This window comes from Phalacrocorax aristotelis, chromosome Z (genome assembly GCF_949628215.1).
Source record: "Phalacrocorax aristotelis chromosome Z, bGulAri2.1, whole genome shotgun sequence".
Taxonomy (NCBI): Eukaryota; Metazoa; Chordata; class Aves; order Suliformes; family Phalacrocoracidae; genus Phalacrocorax; species Phalacrocorax aristotelis.
In genome coordinates, this window is record NC_134311.1 from 65892885 (window position 1) to 65908265 (window position 15381).

Sequence of the window (15381 nt, forward strand, 5' to 3'; positions counted from 1 at the left end):
AGTCCACTAGCTAGGTTTTGTTTCCCTGCTATAGACAGACCTTGCATTGAAACAAAGGAAGAGCTGTCAGATTAAAGTACCCTTTGCATTTGTTGCAAAAAAACAGTGGTCAAAATAATAAATTGGTGCCTTCAGTTCTTTCTTGAAATTCCCCAAATTTTACATCCTCTACACTGAATTATAAATTTGAATGCGGTATGGTAGAACTGTTTTCTGCTACCTAAAATATAAACCCACTACTAAAGAGAAATAGTACTTGTATTTATGTGTGTGTATACATGTATCGCACACTGATCTTTCCTTCTATGTTCATATAATAATTTTCCATTTTCTTAATCTAATTTTGTATTGAATTCTCCTGGGGTAAGGAGGAGCATTTGTCTCAATGATTAGGAAACCCAGATATGCTATTACTTAGCATAGTTTTAATGCAATGTTAAGTAAATCTTCAGAATATTGAAAACGAGGAAATAAATGATACTGTATTCCTTTTGATGGAAATGCTAAGTAGATTTTTAGGCAGTTTGTAGAAGCAGATTTATTTAATCAAAACTAATTGACTGAAAACATTTGTATATAGTAAATATGGGTGAACAATCTGTGTGAAAATGGATTTGTATACTGAAACTGTTGCAGGGGTAATTGGCCAAGTCAGGCTGTATGCTGTTGCCATATGCACCACAGAAACAATTCTTTTTTCCAAGGGATGTTACTAATGTCCCTGGAGCCTTCCTCATGTTGCCAAGGGAATTCAACCTTACGTTGATCTTAGGCACTTTTCCCCTTAAAAATTACGTAACACTAAATAGGAGTTCCTGGACTGGTGTGGGGTAGCTTCCTTGATCTGCTGTCCACACCTTTGCAACAATTTTTACAGATGAGTCAAGGAAGCTAACAGCTGTGAGTTCTGGTATGGGACTATGATAAAGAAATGAAACCAAAGATAGTAGACATACAAGGGTATAAAGAATTTACAAGGGTATAAGGAATTTACAAGGTTATAATGCTGCTACTTTCACTTTTACAGTTCAATTTAAACTGCTGATAGTCAAACAAAGCCAACTTCTTTTTATATATTACTGCCAACAATTTAGAAGCAATATTTGTGACAACTACTCCAAAAATATGAAGTGTTTCTGGGCTAAATAAGTACTGTAAGATTCAAGAAATAAGGCTTTATCAATATATTTTCAACAAAGTCATCTATGTCTTTTTGTTTATTTAACCATATATATAATATATAGACGCAAGCACTCAGTTGTTTCCTAGTCTTACTGTGAAAGGTTTGGGGAGTTTTGATACAGAATACTCTAGCTAGCAAAACCTTTTAGCATAAGTGATTTTTGTTTCATTAGTCCCTGGAGAGGTAGATCTTCCTTTCTTCTAGATATGTTTTGTTAATGTGAAAGTTTGAGTGATTCGCCAGCATCTTTTCGGTGAACATTCTCTATGCTTTGTACACCAATGATAAATAAGCAAAGCAAATGCAAATAAGCAAAGCAAAGCACTTCAACTTCATGTGTATGCACATGATTAATTTATACATTTTTCCCCAAAGTAAAAACAATTTAACATGCTCTTGGATCATTTGTCTTACATCTACATGAGTATGTAGATGTTGACCAAGTGGTATTTCTATTAATTTTATATGGCTACAGAGGTATCAGCAGTGTTTCCTGTGCTCTCCTGGTGCTTGACTTACCTCAGGTTGGATGAAAAGTATGCTTCTGCTTAGAATCATAGAATCGTTAAGGTTGGAAAAGACCCTTCAGATCATCGAGTCCAACTGCTAGCCTATCACTGCCAAGTCCACCACTAAACCGTATCCTCAAGCACCACATCTACCCTTCTTTTAAATACCTCCAGGGATGGAGACTCCGCTACCTCCCTGGGCAGCCTGGGACAACCCTTTTGGTAAAGATATTTTTCCTAATGTCCAACCTAAACTTCCCCTGGTGCAGCTTGAGGCCATTTCCTCTCATCCTATTGCTTGTCACTAGGGAGAAGAGTCCAACCCCTGCCTCGCTACAACCTCCTTTCAGGTAGTTGTAGAGAGCGACAAGGTCTCCCCTCAGCCTCCTCTTCTCCAGGCTAAACAACACCAGCTCCCTCAGCCGCTCCTTATGGGACTTGTTCTCTAGACCCTTCACCAACTTTGTTGCCCTCCTCTGGACACGCTCCAGCACCTCAATGTCCTTCTTGTAGTGAGGGGCCCAAAACTGAACACAGCATTCATGGTGCGGCCTCACCAGTGCCGAGTACAGGGGCACCATCACTTCCCTGCTCCTGCTGGCCACACTATTCCTGATACAAGCCAGGGTGCCATTGGCCTTCTTGGCCGCCTGAGCACACTGCTGGCTCATGATCAGCCGGCTGTCAGCCAGCACTCCCAAGTCCTTTTCCTCCAGGCAGCTCTCCAGCCACTCCTCCCCAGGCCTGTAGCATTGCATGGGGTTGTTGCGACCCAAGCGCAGGACTCGACATTTAGCCTTGTTGAATCTCATACCGTTGGCTCTGGCCCAACTATCCAGCCTGTCCAGGTCCCTCTGTAGGGCCTTCCTGCCCTCCAGGAGATCGACACTTCCACCCAGCTTGGTGTCATCTGCAAACTTGCTGAGGGTGCACTCAATCCCCTCATCCAGACCATCAACGAAGATATCGAACAGGGCCAGCCCCAACACTGAGCCCTGGGGAACACCACTTGTGACCAGCCAACAACTGGATTTGACTCCATTCACCACCACTCTGGGCTCGGCCGTCCAGCCAGTTTTTAACCCAGTGCAGAGTGCACTTGTCCAAGCCATGAGCAGCCAGCTTCTCCAGGAGAATGCTGTGGGAGATAGTGTCAAAGGCCTTACTAAAGTCCAAGTAGACAACGTCCACAGCCTTTCCCTCATCCACTGAGCAGGTCACCTTATCATAGAAGGAGACCAGGTCAGTGAGGCAGGAGCTCCCTTTCATAAACCCGTGCTGGCTGAGCCCGATCCCCTGGTTGTCCCGCACGTGCTGCATAATGGCATTCAAGACCATCTGCTCCATGACCTTTCCTGGCACCGAGGTCAGGTGACAGGCCTGTAGTTCCCCAGATCCTCCTTCCGACCCTCCTTGTAGAGGGGCGTCACATTCGCTAGTTTCCAGTCGTCTGGGACCTTCCCAGTTGACCAGGACTGCTGACAAATGATGGAGGGTGGCTTGGTGAGCTCCTCTGCCAGCTCCCTCAGTATCCTCGGGTGGATCCCATCCAGCCCCATGGACTTGTGAACATCCAGGTGAAGGAGCAGGTCGGTGACTGCCATGTCTTCAACAACTGGGACTTCATTCTGCATACTAGCTCCATCTCCCAGCACAGGGGCCTGACAACCCCGAGGATGACCAGTCTGACTACTAAAGACTGAGGCAAAGAAAGCAATAAGTACCTCAGCCTTCTCCTCGTCTTTCGTGGCAAGGTTACCTTCTGCATCCAACAAAGGAGGGAGATTCTCCCTGGCCCTCCCTGTGTCACTGGTGTATTTATTAAAACATTTTTTGTTATCTTTAACGGTGGCAGCCAGTTTAAGTTCCAGCTGGGCCTTCGCCTTCCTAATCTTTTCCCTGCATAACCTCACAACATCCTTGTAGTCCTCCTGAGTCACCTGCCCCTTCTTCCAAAGGCGGTAAGCTCTCCTTTTTTTCTTGAGGTCCAGCCAAAGCTCACTATTCAGCCAAGCCGGTCTTCTCCCCGGCCTGCTCGATGTATGGCACATGGGGACAGCCTGCTCCTGCACCTTTGAGACTTCCTTCTTTACAAACATCAGTTTTCCTGGACTCCTTTGCCCTTCAGGGCTGCGTCTGTTAACCAGACACCTTAACAGTCCAGAGTCTGTCCTTCTGAAGTCCAGGGTAGGGGTTTTGCTGACTCCCTTCCTTACTTCTCCAAGAATCAAAAACTCTATCATGTCATGCTCGCTGAGCCCAAGACAGCCTCCAACCACCACATCACCCATCAGGCCTTCTCTGTTCATAAACAGCAGGTCCAGCAGGGCACCTCCCCTGGTTGGCTCGCTTACCACCTGCGTCAGGAAGTTATCTCCCACACACTCCAGGAACCTCCGAGACTGCTTTCTCTCTGCTGTGTTGTATTTCCAGCAGATATCTGGTAAGTTGAAGTCTCCCACGAGACCTAGGGCTAGAGACTGTGAGACTTCAGCCAACTGCTTGTAGAGTACTTCGTCTGTCTCCTCATCCTGGTTGGGTGGTCTATAGCAGACTTCCACCAGGATGTCTGCCTTATTGGCCTTCCCCCTGATCCTCACCCATAAGCACTCAACCTTATCATTGCCGTCATTCAGTTCTAGACAGTCAAAACACCCTCTAACATACAAGGCTACCCCTCCACCTCTCCTTCCTTGCCTGTCCCTTCTAAAGAGCTTGTAGCCATCCACTGCAGCGCTCCAGTTGTGTGAATCATCCCACCATGTTTCCATGATGGCGACCACATCATAGTTTCCCTGGTGCACAATGGCTTCCAGCTCCTCCTGTTTATTGCCCATGCTGCGTGCATTAGTGTAAATGCACTTCAGTTGATCTATGGATCTCATCTCCAACACAGGCATGCCACCCCTAGGCTCATCCCTAGCAAGCCTGGTTTTATCCCCTTCCCCCTTTGTACCTAATTTAAAGCCCTCTCAACGAGGCCTGCTAACTCCTGAGCCAGAATCCTTTTCCCCCTTTGTGACAGGTGAGCCTCCCATTGCTTCAATGTACCCAGCTCAGATACCTCAGCTGAGTTCAGCAGACTAAATGGTAGACGTCTGTCTCTCAGCAAACCACCACAGAGTCTCTTTGTATTCAGCGTGTAGCTAGCCAGTCTTTTCAGCGGTGCTTAAAACATGATTTATCTCTTTCTAAAAAAAATTACTTCTGGTGTAGAATTGCATTCTAGTGACCACTGATTGTACTAACTAGGTAGTAGCTGACTAAAATTGGGATTGTAGATTAGGCTTGTCTTCCTGTCATTCACCATGATTTCCTATTGCTGGAGAAGGAAGCTATCACTTCAGTGAGTATTTTGTCCAGGAGATTCTTTGACATGTAACGAAATAAGAAGAAGTGAAACAACTAAAGGCAGTTCCCATAGGCACTTAATATCCCTTCTAGACTGACATATTTCAGTAGAGGAATGATCAGCTTTTTAAAATGAGTTGTAACTTTTAAAATGCAGAACAAACATTTATTGTAAATTTAGATTTTTTTTTACTCAAAATCAAAATCTGTCCAAAGCCAAGAGTGTCTCTTTAAAAGATTTAACAATCACAGTATATTTATTGTGCCTGAAATTTTCAGTGCTAAGTCTTTGCTTCAGTTTACTTTTCTTAGAAAAAAAAAGAAAAATTCTCTACTTTTAGTGTATGGGGACTTGGACTTGGAACATGAAATTTGTTACAAGACTGTGCTTCTTTCCCCCTTGAAGGTTGACTTTGAAGAGGCTCTACCTGTGTATCCTACAGCGGACCTTGTACTAGGTACCGTCAGTCTCTCTTAATGGCAATATATAAAAGCTGATCACTTGTTATTTTCAAGATAAATATTTATGGCAGTTAGAAACCTCTGGTACTACTCTCCAACACTAACAAGGATATGTGGGTTGTACTTGCTGCTGCCATCTGGACACTCAGTGTAAAGGAGTGCTGCAGTGTTAGCCAAGGAAAACCATGGCTTGAGTATGTGGTGTGTGGGGCTCCATGCTTCAGCAGTTTCCGTGGGTGTTAAAACCTCCTCGTCTTAAAAAGAAAATCCTGAGTTTTAAAAGAGGTTTTTTCCAATTAAATTCTGTGACTGAAAGTCTTATTGAATGATAAAATTTCTTGAAAACTCGTTTCAGATAAGAAAATCGGTTTGGCTGTGACTTGATTTACAAGAAAGTATACTCTTGCTGTCTGTTTCAAAGGGATAAATGTTGGCACATTTCTTTGGTTCTCTGTTTCCTGGATTGGCTCTGCAAAAATAGGGGTCTTCAAGAGTGTGAGCATTTTCCCTTTTTATAGTGAGCAGATACAAAGGTTTGGAGACGTCAAGTAGAACTTTCTTGCCTTTGGCACATGTTCAAAAACATTCACCTATCATGGTTATGAAAGGTATTCAATAAAAGATGGAGAATGCTTTGGATTCAGCATGCACTGAGCATTTAATCAGAATCTGTCCAAACTGCTTATGCAACAGGCTGTAGATGCAGCTTCTCTGGAAGAAAGTAGAGGATACCATAAAATAGGCTATTGAAAAAGAAAGCATCAAAGAGAGTTGCTTTGTTGTAGCTTTTTTCTTCATCGCGTATTCTACCTCCCTAGTCTGCAGAAGGACCATCCCTTTAGTGAGTTTGTTCCTATTGCTGCATAGTGTACACATACTCTAAGCTTACATGAAAGGTGAAAGGTTTCAAGTGTGGAGGTGAAGGTGAATTGCATGGCTATAGCAGAATGCTCTGTTCCTGAGTTGCTGATGGTGTGAGATACCAGCCGGGCGGTAAGCATCTGTCAAAAGGAGTAGTATTGATTGGAGGTAGAGAACGCATTATTTCCCTGGCACTGGTGATATTTCCTTATGCCAGGAGATCACTCCAGTTTCCCTGGCAGGAGTTACTTTACTGATGGAGATAAAAGCTTTAGTTTTCAGTTGAGATTCCAGCTGACTTGGCACACTGACATAATTACACCTACAGAGGTAACAAGCATTGATTTTCTCTGTGTAATGAAAACTGCTTCCACTAAAATTTTTCAAGTTTGTACTATATCCAGACTTGAAAGAAAAATGCAGCAGAATACTTCGCGTTGAAGACATTATTTGAAAACACTCTCCTGTCATGCTTACAAAGGGTATTTGCTATTTCTGCTTACTTTCTTTCCCAAAGTAACCCATACTGGCAGGCCTTTAGGAATAATTGAATAATCTACTTCATGGAGGAGGAAAGGACTTGCAGAGGTACACACAGGAGGAAATGGTTTACCAACCTTCTGGAGGAGTTAACTGCTAGGCTTTCAAAATCAAAACAGTTGAACAAAGGTGTTCTGTGACAGGCATAAAGTACATTTTAATGCTATTGAATGTTATATCCCTTCATAATTTGTCAAAGTAGAATTTCTTAACTAAAACTTGTTTTCTTCCCTCTAGTACTCCAATCTCCATAACTCTCCTCGTGGCTGTATTTCACATTTATCTCCAAAGTGCTTTATGAGCATTACTCAATCTCACTAGGCCCCTAATTAGTTTACAGGGGAAAAAAAAAAAAACCACCAGAAAAAAGATTTATTGTCTTAGGTGAGCAAGGGTAGGCTGGGCCAGATAAGTGTGTTCAAAGATAAAGTCTTCAAAGCTGAAGTAGAGCTGACTGGAGAATGTTAGGATGAGATGTATTTTTTCAAGAAAAAGGCTGCTCTAGAGAGGAGCTTGTTTCAAACTCTGTAATTACTAGCTCAGAGTTTCATGGTTAAATGGTATCAGTCGCTTCCTGCTAGCTGACCTAAAGTGATGAAATTGTTTGGGGTTTAAAACTACAAAAAGAGAGCAGGTTATTGCAAACAACTTTCCAATGCCAGGAAATAGGCTTTGGAATAGTGATGAGGAACTAAGATACCAAATGCACTTGCCAAAGTAAATCACCTCCCTGTGCCAAGTTAATAAATACAAATGTGCAGGACTCTTCTTCCATCCAAGTATTTGATGGACTGGAAACCATTTGATAATTTGAAAAAAAGGCAGTGAAACAGATTACAGGGAGTGTGTGTAATGTCATCTGGAGGGCATGAAACCATCCCTCGGAAGGACAGGCAGCTGTAACTGCAAAGATCTGTCTCTTATTTCTGTTTGTTTTTTCTTGCAACCCAAAGACTGGATCCCTGAAGGAGTGGACAAGTCAGGGTACCCCATCTTTAACTGGCAACATACAGCCAGTGGTACCTGAATGTGGACAAGATGAAACAAAAGGGAATATTTGTTTGCTCAACTCCAAGTGGTTAACATAACCTAAAAGATATTTGAGTGCAAGCTTGTTCCTGTGCATTTTCCTCCATCAGCTTCACTCTGTTACATCTGTGCAGCCTCGGTCATTAGCCAAGAGATGAGCTTGGTTCACTGTGCAAGTTTCATAGTGTAACCTTTATTGCAAATGAGGAATATTTGGTGATTACATTACTTCAAGTGAAATTCAAAAGAAAAGCAGGCCAAATCCAGCAACCAAAGCACTTCCTGGTATTAGTGAGTGATAACTGCAGAAGCAGGCATATTATTAACAACATTCTTATTAGCAATTTATTTGTTCTGGGTAGTGCAGGAAGGTTTAAGTCACTCATTATGTTAGCTGTTGTGTAACGGTAACACAGTCCCTGTCCAAGGAGTCTTACAATATAAATAATCTGGTTTTATATCACGTAGATAACATTTAACTATAAAGATAGGAAAATAGAGGAAGTGATTTTGATCTTGTTTAGTTTCAAGTTACAGGCTTTATAAATCCAAATTAGAACTAATCAATGCAAATTAGTACTTTGTTTTTCAAAATGTTGGCCTTTCCCATGCCCCTTGGACTTGTGAAAATCATGCATCTGGTATTCCAAAAAGACAGCTGCCAGAATAGCCCCACACATATTATTTTTTTTAGTTCTCTTTAAAAATAAATTATTCAGTAGGTTTTCCACAGACAGTGACATCATGGAGGAGGACAGGGAGGAACTATATCCAACTCACGCATAATTTTACTGTTCAGAAATTTACTACGCATGTCTGCCATTGTTGGCAAAATATGGCCTTTTTTAAAAGCAGGGCATATTGGATTTTCTACAATGAGGCAGTAGAAATTAATGCAGCTGCAGTCCTGCCTACCATATTTCATCAGAGCACATGATGGAGTTGTATACTGAAGTTCTTTTGTGCCCTTCTGGGAAAAAGGAACTAAAAAAATCAAAAAGGTGTGAAGATGCTGCTGTTTTGGATGAACACTCCTTACATGGCAAGTTTCCCCACTTCTGCCAAACTACCTGGCTGCTCCTGAAACAGGATGGACATTGATAGGAAATTTATGCAAGGACCCAGGGTGAAAACACAGCACTCTTTTTCGTGGTCAGTGGGCCAAGGAGCCCATTCAGAAAGGAAAGATCCTTTGTTAGAGCTGCCCTCTTACTTCTTAGCTCAGGCTATAAGAAGCATAAAAAAAATCTTGAAGCTCTTTTTCCTCTTTCCCAGCTTCCATACCTACTCTGGGCATAAAGAAACTGTGAATTCAACTCTGTAAAAGAAAAAACAAGTACACTGTGTAAGACTGAAGAGTACGTTATAGCCTCAGAGCTGTGAGGGGACATCCTGTTACCTGGCAGATGTGAGATCATATAAAGTTGTATAAAAACCTCAGTGCTAGCTAACTAACAAAAATGTAACATGTGGGCATGGTGGTTCGTAACGCAAAATTTAATTTCCTGGTATAAGCAAGGGCTGCAAGAGATCATAGTTCAGGGTTGATAATGACTTCAAAAGCCACTGTAACAGTCAATGGATTTGGGTCAGGAAAGAGTGGGGATCACATTTGTAAAATTGGTACGAGGGTGTTGATCCTCATGCATTGATGTAATGTGCTGCATGTACTCCACACAGCCTTGTGTTAGTATAACCTTGTGCAGCGGTTATGTTTGTGCTTGCCCCTGCGTAAGTCTCTTGTGACCGTAAACATATTTTCAGCCAAAGTGTAAGACCAGAACATTTCTGTATTTATCTGTGTTGGTAGAAAAGGACACCAGTTTTTTTTTTAAAGCTTGATTTAACAAGTTTCCATTGAACATTTGTCACTTTTTGTTATCCCCCTATATATACAACATTAGTTTTTAAAAGCCAGGGAGGTCAGAATAGATGTTCAGAATACATGTTCTGAAAGCCAACTTCAGGCTTTCTAAGAGAACCTTTCTCTGCTCAGGAGAAGCAGGTTAGAAACAAAGCATCATGCTGAAGCAGACCCCTGATCTGTGTAGTCAGATATTGCCTCTGTAGGGCACAAGCTTTCACAGATCATATGTTTGTGAGTAGACCTTCTGTCGATCCCCAATTTTTCTTTTTGCCTTCTGGAATTAAAATAGCAGATTCGCTTCCTCATTCAAAAAAGTCAGTTAAGGCCAGGGACAAAAAAGCCCTGTCCAAAACTTAGGGAAACCTGGTCTTTGGCACTCATAGAATTGTAGAATCATTAAGGTTGGAAAAGACCTCTAGGATCATCAAGTCCAACCATCAACCCAACACCACCATGCCTCCTAAACCATGCCCTGAAGTGCCACGTCTACACATTTTTTGAACATCTCCAGGGATGGTGACTCCACCACCTCTCTAGGCAGCCTGTTCCAATGCCTGACCACTCTTTCAGTAAAGAAATTTTTCCTAATATCCAATCTAAAACTCCCCTGACGCAGCTTGAGGCCATTTCCTGTTGTCCTATCGCTAATGACTTGGGAGGAGATACCAACACCCACCTCGCTACAACCTCCTTTCAGGTCATTGTAGAGAGAGATAAGGTCTCCCCTCAGCCTCCTCTTCTCCAGGCTAAACAACACCAGCTCCCTCAGCTGCTCCTTGTAAGACTTGTGCTCTAGACACTTCACCAACTTTGTTGCCCTTCCGTGGACACGCTCCAGCACCTCAATGTCCTTCTTCTACTGAGGGGCCCAAAACTGAACACAGCATTCATGGTGCGGCCTCACCAGTGCCGAGTACAGGGGCACCATCACCTCCCTGCTCCTGCTGGCCACACTATTCCGGATACAAGCCAGGGTGCTGTTGGACTTCTTGGCCACCTGGGCACACTGCTGGCTCATGTTCAGCCACCTGTCGACCAAAACCCCCAAGTCCTTTTCCGCTGGGCAGCTTTCTCAAGCCTGTCGCGTTGCATGGGGTTGTTGTGACCACAGTGCAGGACACAGAGCTTGGCCTTGTTTAAGTTCGTACCGTTGACCTCGGCCCATCGATCCAGCCCATCCAGATCCCTCTGCAGAGCCTTCCTATCCTCAAGCAGATCAGCACTCCCACCCAATCTGGTGTCATCTCCAAACTTTCTGAGGGCACGCTCAGTTCCCTCATCCACATAATTGATAAAGACATTAAACAAGGCTGAGCCCAAAACTGAGCCCTGGGGAACACCACTTGTGACCAGACACCAAATGGATCTGACTTTGTTCACCACAACTCTCTGGCCTCAGCCATCCAGCCAGTTTTTAACCCAAGAAGGAATACACCTGTCCAAGCCATGAGCTGCCAGCTTCTCTAGGAGGATGCTGCGGGAGACAGTATCAAAGGCTTTGCTAAAGGCTAGGTAGACAACATCCAGAGCCTTTCCCTCATGCACTAGGTGGGACACCTGGGCATAGAAGGAGATCAGGTTGGTCAGGCACGACCTGCCTTTCATGAAGCCGTGCTGCCAGGGCCTCATCCCCTGGTGGTCCTGCACATGCCTGCTGAGCGCACTCAAGATGTATCACTCCATAATCTTCCCTGGTATCCAGGTCAGGCTGACAGGCCTGTAGTTCCCTGGATCCTCCTTCTGACCCTTCTTGTAGTTGGACATCACATCAATAAGCCTCCAGTCATCTGGGACCTCCCCTGTTAACCAGGACTGCTGATAAATGATGGAGCGTGGCTTGGCAAATTCCTCCGCCAGGTCCCTCAGTACGCTTGGGTGGATCCCATCTGGCCCAATAGACTTATTAGTGTCCAGGTCGCTCAGCAGGTCATAAACTTCTTCCTCATGGATTATGGGCGTTTGTTCTGCTCTCCATCCCTGTCTTCCAGCTCAGGGGGCTGAATACCCTGGGGTACTCAGCTTTGTCATGAAGAATCTTTTGGGAGGCAGAGTTGGGAAGAGGCTGTGTGGAAAACTGATGTAAATGTCATATTTTTTACTTGGTTTGTGAGAGTAAGTAAGCTACGTAGTCAAGAAAATAATTTTTTTTTTTTAAATAATAACAAAGCATACAGAATTACTGGTCTTTGCTCTGTTAAATACAAATCCCAACATACATATTTCCTCCTTGTGTATCTCAGCATCAGGTTTTCTCCTGAGCCATCCAACCACAGAAAACGTCTGCCATTCTTTCTCTTCAGCACCTGCAGTTCATCTCAGCAGACCTCTTGTGGTCCTCCTCTAAATTATAATTGATTTTTCTTTTAAATAGAGATTGAGAAGGGAAGGGTCTTCAGTTTCTCCTTTCGCTCACTTCCTCAGTGAATTGGGTCCTTTTCCTAAAGCTGCATAATAGTATGTCAATGTTTAAATGTCATATTTCAGATACATGAATGGTTATAATTTGCCTCTCTCAAATGATGCAAACACACTGTTGGAAGCCAAGCTTTCCAGTTCACCGGCAGTGATGTACTCCTTGGCATTCTTGGAGAAAGTTCTTGAGGTGAATCCTGGGGCTTTGCTCTGGGGTGACTTCCCAGAGCGGTTCAACATCTGCAACATGATGCTAACACAACTTTCTATGAAATGGTACTCCTTGCTTCTTCAGTAATGGATTTCAGGGTGTCTGCCTTTCATTCTGTAGCTTGCAGCATTTTCATGCCCATCCTCCCTGCAGTCTCTGCTTCTTGCTTTCACAGAGGAACTGAGTCACAGAACTTTATCAGCCTCAATTTTCCCCTTAGTCGTCACCTCAGAGAGATTTTCACTTCTCTTTTGAATGCTAATCAGCTTCTTATGTCTGTTCGCTAGCACCTGTACCATAGCATCCTCTCAGAGGTGGCACCTTTGTCTTCTTAGTACGTAAAGCCTAAAACCTCTTCTTCAGGACAAAACCCTGCATTCTTTCAAAGAACTCAACTTTTTATTCTATCATAATTTAATGGTCAAGCAGTGGGAAGTCCATTCCCTAAGTGCCCTAAGTGCCAGGCAACAGCACGGGCTGGGACAAGCCTTTCCACCCTTCCTGCAAGGGTGCAGCAGAGAGTGCAAGAATCCTGCTGAGCACAGCAGAAGCGTGAGAGCATTACCTGTTTGTGGGGACATTCACCTGACAGGAGGGAAATGGTCACTCCAGTGCCTCCCCAAGTTTCTTCCTTGTTTTGTATATCAAAAAGGTGAAGTGCTGAATGTAAAATATAGTCCCCTGAGGCCCTAGCGGGCTGTTGGGGGAGCTTTCCTGAGAAGTGTGTGTATCTATACCCTCCCTCTCAGGCAGGCTGGCTTGCTTTTCAGCAAGTGCGTTCATTAATCATTTAAAATGTTCACAGCTCAAATTTCTCTTTTGGACTCTTCCCCCCCTCCAAAGGAAACTACCCACAGTTAAATTTCTGGTATGCAGAAGGCTGAATGAGAGTTATGCAGAGAATTTTAAAGTCTGGGGGTTTATGGTAGGCACAGGGCCAGCTGATGCAGTCTAGAACAGGGGCCATCTGAAGAGGTCACGGTTTGGGATTTTGATACCCACACAAACAATTGGAGACATTTCTAGGAAGTCCGACATATAATTGTAAATTATGTACTCTGTCCATTCATGATTTAAGCCAGTCTAGGGAAAAAAGAATTATTATTGTGAGTTGATTATTATGATAATTTACAGAGTAATAGGAAGTACTGAAGTAACAGATAAGCCTATTGTGTCTATCAGTATGTCAGAAGCCTTTGTCAAATTAAGTCTTGCTGGAGACAGCAATGATCCAGTGTTGTTTTAACATGAATTATCCTGCTTTAATGAATTGAGTCAGTGGTTTTAGTCTTCTTCAGTAATCAGCACTCCTGTTGCAAACAAAGATTGTCTGAGGGCAAGGAGTGGGTTAAAGAAGAGCAGTTTACTCTTGCTCCTGCTTGAGTAACTGGAGAAAGATATATGTAACTGAAGGCATTATATTACAATGCATATTAGCATAGAAGAAGTTACAGTCATTAGCCTTTGCTCAAAAATTAAAGGCTCAGATTAAAAAAGCTGTCAGTTTTAGCCTTTCCAGTAGTCCTACATTCACAAATAAAATTTAGGACTTCAAAAATTATTAAAACAAGGATTTCCTTTGTTTCTCTGGATAGAAGAATGACTACGTTCTCGTTTGCAACACTTTCTGCCTTCAGGTTTGCACTTTCATTTGAGCTTTGAATGCAGTCTAAGTCAATATGTCAATAAAACTCTCCACTTCCCTTTAGCTGTACTTGTAACTAATGCCACTGTAAACTATGTCACTGCAGTTCTTAGTAAAGAATTTTTGGCTAACTTGTTCTGCCTTTGTAGGTTGGATGGCTGCCTGCATGCTTGTGTGGAACCATAGCACAATATTTGCTATTGTTCCCTGGCTTTATTTTTAATTTCTCAATCTCATAAAACAGAGTTGTTTACTCAGTTTACATTTTGTCCTGTTGTAATAGGTTTAGCATTTTAAATTGTTGACACATTATATAGCCTCCATAAAGTAGAAAGCATGTTCCGGGTCTGACATAATCATAGCTTTCTTGCTGTGCTTTCCCATTGAAGTAAACAGACATTTACTTTATTTTGGACCAATAAATGACACCATGAACTCTGAGGGAACTTAAGGTGTAAACCTTGAGCTCAAACTGAGCAATGTGACTAAGGAGTAGGTTTTATTCAGTATGCTGTAGTTTGTTGCCAGCAGCAGGGAAATGAATACCTGCAATTATCTGTATTTACTCTGCATTTTCAGGAACGTAGCATGTGTGTGTGTCTGAGCGACCACCTAAGCAACCACTTCAGACTTGTCACCGCAGGAACCTGTCTTAAAAAACACAGAGTGCTTTGATTCTTCCCCCATCCCTATCACTGCTACAGCTCCTCACACTCCATACTCCTACTGTGGTGAGACTTTTTTGTAATCTGTTTCAGGCTTTAAAACTGTATCTGAAGATCCTATGTGAATCATTTGTCTGAACAAAATAGTTAATTATCTGCAAGGACACAAAGCACCCCATTTTAGTGTCCCACAAGACACTGGAATACAAAATCTACATAAGATATATATATATAGAATTTTTAATACTGTCTGAAGCTGGTTTTTTAACATGTTACTCTGGTAAAACCTGGCTCACTCCACTGTATTTCTTTTATTCTAGCTTGTTCCTCTTTGTGTGACTGTGAAGGATATTAATGCTGCTTATCCTATCTAAGCTCATGTTAATAAAGGTGTTGTGAGCTGTCTTAGCTTTGTCCATGGTGGTTTAGTTTTTATAACACAGATTTTTCACTGTAAATAAATGGTAGCAATGAATCAACTTGCAGATTTCAACATAAACAACTTCCCTGAAATCATACTTTAAACAGCACACATCATTATGTACTAAAGTTTCTTCTCTTAACAGTAGACTTTCATTCGAAAGTGTAGTACTTTGCATTTGCTCCATTCTCTTATCCTGGTAGATAACAGTGTCAAGCAGAAACC